The sequence below is a fragment of the Nomia melanderi genome, chromosome 13, assembly GCF_051020985.1.
Source record: "Nomia melanderi isolate GNS246 chromosome 13, iyNomMela1, whole genome shotgun sequence".
In the NCBI taxonomy this organism is placed as follows: domain Eukaryota; kingdom Metazoa; phylum Arthropoda; class Insecta; order Hymenoptera; family Halictidae; genus Nomia; species Nomia melanderi.
The window spans coordinates 2,667,142-2,674,586 of record NC_135011.1 but is presented as its reverse complement, the minus strand read 5'-3'; positions in this window follow the sequence as shown (position 1 = coordinate 2,674,586).

Below are 7,445 nucleotides of genomic sequence, written 5' to 3'. Positions count from 1 at the left end.
GTACACGCTCGGGGAAATCGTTCATAAGCGTTTGAAGCATCGTTCCGTCGGCAATCTGTTTTATGCAGGGGTCTAAATCAGCCGGAGGAAGAACGGCGTTCCCATACGCTCACTTCCAGGAATGTTTTATGTTAATAGAATGGTAGCGGGGACGATCGAAGTGGGACGCAACGATATGGAGCCGAAGGAAAGGTTCCTGCCGTTGCATACAAGACGCGGGAAATGAGAGGAGATGAGGGACGGCCGATAACGGCCGGCGACACGGTTGAATTGGAAAAGTGGATTGATATCGGGGCCCCGGGGCTGGACGTCGATCCGGCTTGTTACAGTCGCGCCGATCGTTAGCGTCCCGAAGATTATCTAAAATCGACGGGAGCTCATTCATCAGTACCTATCGGATTTCGCTGGGTGCCTAGTCGATTCCACCGCGGAGGCCGAACGTGTGTCCGGCCGATAAAACGGCTCGATTAAAACTTCATTTTCCGGTCGATTTTCGATCTGCTCCCTCATAACGCTCGAATATCGATTCCCTCGAGAACGCGTGCCTTAAGCAGATTCAATTGCTCACGGAAATGACGGACGTACCGTTTCAACCCTTTATCGTCAACGCATTCGATATTTCTCGATGAAATATAGACGACATTTCTGGACGCTAATTAAACGAGGCGTCGCACGTACGTTAACACGTTCACATTGATAAAAATATTGAAATGATCAATGAGTAAATTAATTCTCAACTATACGGCAATGTTTTCTAATTACCAAACCATTCGACGAGCCGCACATTGATGCTACACACCGTCTAATGAGCCATCAATGGCACACAATGTCTAATGTGATATCTTACTGTGAGTGTTAAGAAAGCTATTTGGATGTTTTATATATTGACGCGTTACAGAGCTTAACACTAAGTACTAAACTTTATAATTATATCAGATCAAAGGGTTAATCGAGTAATTTATCGAGGCATGGTACAGAAGATGAACTCAACGTTGCTATACTTCAGCACCAGATTTCAATAACACGACAGTACACGCGTAATTCGATCGCGAGACTTTCCACGTTCAGTATAACTTATCCAGTAATGAAACAATTTACAGCAACCCTTATTTGAAACGTTCCCTGCTTCACTGTCAGTCACGAGTTGATGTCCCTCGATTCAACCCTCCGCGGAACAGCGGGGCATTTTTTACAGGCGCATAAAACGGAGCGGCGTAAAGCAAAGTAAACCGTTCGAAAGACTCGAAGGAACGTTTCCCTGGTTTTATCCAGCTGTTCGACAGCTTAACGTCGCCCAGAACATCGGCCAGGTGCTTCCGCTCGCGCGACACGCCGCGCGCCGGCAGAATTTTTCGCGCGGAGAAATGCCTCCCTTCGAAATTTCGCGAGCGTTTCGAATTCACGGAACCCCGGGCCCTTCGAGCTTACGTTTAACGCGCGGAAGTGGATCGCCGGGACGGCCTCTCGTAAACCGCGATAAGGGACGCGAGCGGAGACAACGATAAACCGTAATTGTTCGAGTTTGATTCACTAGCTGCGCGCGGAGCGGTTGCGCCGATAATGAATTTCCGTAAACGAATCCCTCCTCTTTCTCCCGTGGACGCGTCGCGAGGCAGGAAACGGGGTTTAGGAACAGGCGAGGGTCGGGCGCGAGACGAACGGAAGGTAAAGACGGCGATCAAACCAATTAGACACGAGCATTCCGCGGGATTGCCGCGATCAAGTATTAAACAGCTCGGGTAACCGGTGCCGCGGTTCCCGTTCAATTTTTCACCCCTCTGGTTACCCGCTAATGGGATTGAACGGGGCGTTTTCGGTTTCAGACGAGGTCCCGCGGCGAATTAACATTTTGGCGGCCGGAATAGTTCATGGGCCGCGAGTGTGTCCGGGCGAGTCAATTCCGGGGCGAACGGTTTTAGCGCTGATGAAGTTTTCTAATTTAATTCAAGGAATACGCCCAAGGACGCGAAGAAAACGCGGCTCGTTAGAGTCCGCCGGGCAGCCTATACTTCGCAGATTGCGTTACACCCGACGCGTTTATCGGAGTGCGGCGTTTTAATGGCCGTTCAATTTATCGAATGACCGGTGACTTCGTTACGATTACTTAACCGCGGGTGTCACCGATTCACGGACAGCCGCGCTGCAATCGCGTCCGATTTATTAATAAGATGACTCGTTGCGCGACTCGTTAAATGGAGCCGTTCGACGGACACCGGCGGTAAATCAAGAAGAGATAATTAAATGAATTAAGGTAATGTCGCGTGGCGCGTTCCCGTCGAAACCGCCATTCTCTGGTCGGCCCGCGCGCGAGTCCATTCGAATAATGATTATCACGATCGATAATTATACACGGGAATTATAACGAAACGCAGACAATTCCGTTCTCCTCTCGGCCGCGGCAGCTTTGTAAAAGAGTAATTAATTATATTTATAACCCGCGCCGATCGCGCACGAGCACGCCGCCCATATATTTATAAACGTCGTGCCGGTACGTTTAATGTTTAATTAATCCCCATAATTATAATGTAATCCCGTGGCGCAATTATTTCCGTGGCAGCCAATTAATTTTAAAACGGCATTATACAAAACGTTCGCGGTAATGATTTACTATTGCCGCGGCGGGCTGACCGTGATAACAGAGGGCGGTTCATTCCGAACGGGAAACGGAAGGACCGCGCGGAAGGCGGCACGATTTATCACGGAAAGTTCGACTTACCTATTGTTCATCGCGTTCACGTTCTTTCGCGGCCGAAGTGTTAACACGTTAAATACCGCGGGTCACCGGTGACCCCCAACCGAATCGGATTACCATAGTACATTCCATTAAAAGTTCATTCGTAAACATTTCTATATTGTAAATAGAACTACCTAATACGGTGACATTCAACTAGGTCAATAATAATAATACAATTCAATGAAATGATTTAATATCATATTGTTCCCATTTTCTGTATTTTGCTGTATAAAATACGTTCCGTGCCACGGAAATTTCAGTTATATTTTGCTTATGAACTGTATTGAGTGTTTCAATAAAATAATAAATTACATTTAAGTTTCTGGTCATTTTTATATATCTTGATATTGTTTCTTTATGTTTTCACTGCTTTGCAACGTACACGGTGACCATATATCCATTAACACTAGGTTTACTGACGTTTATTAAAAATCGACGTAAACATTTAGTAAATAATGTTTATCAAATTCTATATGCGTCAAAGTGACGCGTTTCGTAAAGCTAGTGTTAAAAATATTTTCTTACAAACATTCGCGTGTACCACGTGTGGTCTCCGCCGGTTCGAATTCAATTCTCCCGCCGTAAACGAAACACCGAAAACGATTTCCGGTCACGTGAGTTGCGCGACTTCCGGTCTTATACCGCGCGTGAAGTTAACGGTGCGCGAGTGCTGTCGCAGGTTATCTCGCGGAAAGTGAATATTTCGAGTGCGATCGGTGCGTTGTAACGACGTAAATATCGCGAGCGAGTGACATTAATTCCGCGAAGATGTTCGCAAGTTTCGTTATCGCGATTTACGAATAAATTCCTCGTGTGTACTTACCGTTGTGGTATGCACGTTCCCGGCAGTCCGCTTTGTCTTTTGTTTACGTTGGCTGGGTACACGGGCGCGGTTCCGCTTGTTCACTAGGTACACACGGTCCCCGGGGACTTTTATCATCAACACAAACACTCGGTTGTCGTAAAATTCTTGTGCGGTTTCGCGAAACGAGTTTAAAACTTCCGCTGCGCTGCACGCTGGCTCCTCTCGTGGCTTGGGATGGCGCGAGACGACGCTGCGCGCGCAGCTGTGGGAGATTGGTGGTCACGTGATGAAACTGCTGGCGCGAAACTTCGAATGCGGCGATCGTAAGTCAGCTTAAGATTATTTGAATTAATTGTATTAAATGTAATATAAGTATTTGATACTGTATTGTGTAATATATGTTATATATGTATATTATAAATGATATAATTTAAATATAATAATACAGTATAACGTATTGAAATATTTGAACATTTTTCATAGTTGTTTCTTCAATGAACTGTTTGGGATACTTCTTTGTTTATTTATTATTATTGATTGAAATATGGAGGATACATCATATAGAATATTATAAAGTAACAAATTCTTGAAAATACATTTGGTTTATAAATAAATATGTACTTAACGTGAGAATAATAGTTCTTTCTTTAGTGAAGTCTTCAAATTATGTGATTATTTCGTAGTAACTATGTCATGGAAGAATATTTTTTCCATTGATAGAATATAATTTATGTGTTTGTTTGTATATAGTTTTAATGAACTATTTCTCCCATAGCTTCGTCGTCATTTTATTATATTCGTCATTCAATTTGTTTTTATATATATAGTTTTAATGAACTATTTCTCCCATAATTTCGTCGTCATTTTACGAGAATGTAGGCGTGCAGAATTGAACGATGAGAAAGGAACTGGTAACCGAAAATATATTTATTTCCTTTCCGCGAAGTATAAAGGGATTCGTTACAGCGCGACAATGGCAATAGTATCTTGAAACGCGCCGGGTAGAAAACAGTCGCGCAGCGCGATTGTTCCGCAGTGTTCCCAAGTAATTTTCCCGCGGCGCTTATTGTACACGCGAGCTACTTGAAAATCAATTACTGAACGGGACACGTTTCGAGCGCGGTGCCTCCGCGAATCGATCGGATGAACCGGTAACCGTGATAATTCGCGTATCTCTTCGGCCACGCACCATTCCCGTCTCTCCAACCGGTTTAACGATCCGCAGCGGTGTGTTATTTCCGATCACTTCTCGCAATTACAGATTCTTTTTCCGCCGCGTCACGGACGGTTTCGCGCGAAAATTGCCGCGTCCTCGATCCTTGTCGCTGCACGGTAATTATTTTTCAGCACCGCGGATCGATCTTAATTATTCTACAGAATCGCTCTGCTCCCTACAGCATTCCATGCAGTTGCAACGTTATTCGTTGTTTTTGCTTTACAATATCCTACGAAGCGATATCATTATTCAGATCTTGGATCGGTATATTGCGTTTATCTTCCGTGTAATTACTTTAATGGGGAAACGATCGTACGGTATTTTATCATAAGTGCCTGAACCATTGCAGTTTAATCTTAGAGTCGGTTTAGCATATAAATCCAGGAGATATCTGCGTAATCGATTCGAATCGAATAGATATCTAGATACTGGATCGACCGGATGTCGGGATACTTAGACTCGAAACGAGCGAATATCGGGTATTCGGGTCAAATTGACTGGATACCTGTATTCAGATCCCATACTCGGATCTAAATTAAGATATCTGTGTACTTAGACGAACTGTCTAAGACATTAAGATTGAAATTTAATCAATTTCATTCTTTACTTGTCAATATATTCAACAGAAGTTCAGGTGAAATGAATATACTCTATTTCAAAATAGAATGTCCATTGTTGGTACCGAAAATTACGAAACCAGTAAAACAGGCAATCTTGATTCACGAGGGATAACATTAAATACAAAGAATAATAATTTTCGCGTTCCTAATCTCTTTCTTTATCATCCGCACGAAAAGGGTCGACTGACAATACTTTCCGCCGCCATATTGGTACCGGCAGTGTTCCGGCGGTCATAGTTTCGCTCGGCGAAGCCCGCAATCTATGGATTTAACTTTACGAGAAACTGAGAAACGCTGAGCCAACCTCGTAAAGTCGCCGGCGGTATCTTCCGTTCTGGCTTGGATTTCTTCGAGCAATCTGTAATTAGATCTGCATCATTTCTGATGGAAATTGTGATGGATAGTCACCGCGTATCGATTATACGATCTGCGTTCGCGACGTCGAGATATCGAATTAACCCGGGACACGACACCGTCGGGCGAAAATAATTATCATATTCTAAAATCTCGCGCAGGAATCCGTGACAGATACTCGCTACGAGATACTCCGTTACTTTGGAGTAATGGCGGCAGTTTATCACGGGGAATGGATTTTTTATACGGCGCTGCACTTACCGCAGTCATTTCGTCGTTAATAATTCATTCGGAGAGAAAATGGACTTCACTTTTACTGTATCAAAATGAGAAATTTCGCTAATACTGGAAAATCCCGGGTTAACAATGGAAAATGTTGCGGTTAGAATGGAATCTAGGCCATTCACGCTGTTGGATTTAACTTGAAAATTTCGAGGCGCCGGTCTTAGTCGGTATTGTAAGGGGTTAATCAGCAGGTTAGTATGAGCGGGCTAATATCACCTCGTTGCTAGTAATGAGAGACCGAAGTCCTCCGAGACACGGTCGAAAACTGACACTAATTAAACATCGTAGCCGGTCTAACTCGTTCTATAAAGGGCCGTAACGAGGATAACGCGGCTGGCTGGCCTCTTTTCATTCGATTACTGTAGAATTCCATCTATACGAACTCATCGGGGACGAACTGTTCACGTAACCAGACTGTTCGTGTAATTGGAACCCGCTGATTCAAATAATCAAACTTTACGTTCTGTTAAGTGGATTTAATTACACGTCCAGCTCACCCTTCGGGTTATAGCTGCCTCTTTAATTTGAATTTGAAAACGGCTCCCTAGGATATTAATGGCGTGAAGTCTAATGAACGAAACCATTTGTAGATAACGTAAATAAATATCTTCCGTTACTCGTAGTGTAACATATAAGGTGTTCATATGATTAGAATAACGATCGACGATAATTCAGACGCCAGGGATTCAGTTATAGTTGATTTACAAATTTCATTTATGAAAATCTCGGATAAAACGAAGTTTACCGTTTGCATAAACTTGAAGTTATAGTAATTGTTATGCGAAAGTTGCGCGTTCTATCGGCGCTATCGGACCGAACAGGGTCCCGGGCGTAAATGCGATTCCAATTAAATTACGTTGATGGTATTGTCTGCCGTTGCCTAATTGTGTTGCTTATTATCCGGCGAAGCGAACGTTGGGTTCGCAGTACACGACCCGCGGAAGCTTCTCCGACGCCGTATCTTGTATTTCTTGGAGTTTAAGTGGCTGGTAGGCGTGCGCAGAAACTCGTCCGGGAATTAATTCCGACTGATTCGCGTAATTACGGTTGAGTCAAATTGTTGGAAATTATCTCGGCAGTTGTAATGGAAACGCGGGAACTGAGATGAGCGTGGAAAGAGGTAAAAGGGAAAATAGACGTGTCTCGGTAGCTTGTGGAGAGTAAACGTGGCGCCATTTTGTATTAAAAGCAACTGAGAAACCTTCATTAATCCTTCACTTCTATCCATTTCTTTTCCTTTTTTAAACGTACATCTATCTGCTAATCTTCCTTTCTTTCATTTCACTTTACCGTTCACGCGTTGTAAACTGTAACGACGATATCGCCCGAATCGCGGCGCGACGAGAACGGTTTTCATAAGAGAAAATAAGCAGCGCCGCGGAACGTAGAGGGAGAGATAAGAGATGAATTGATAAGGGAAAGTACGGCGCA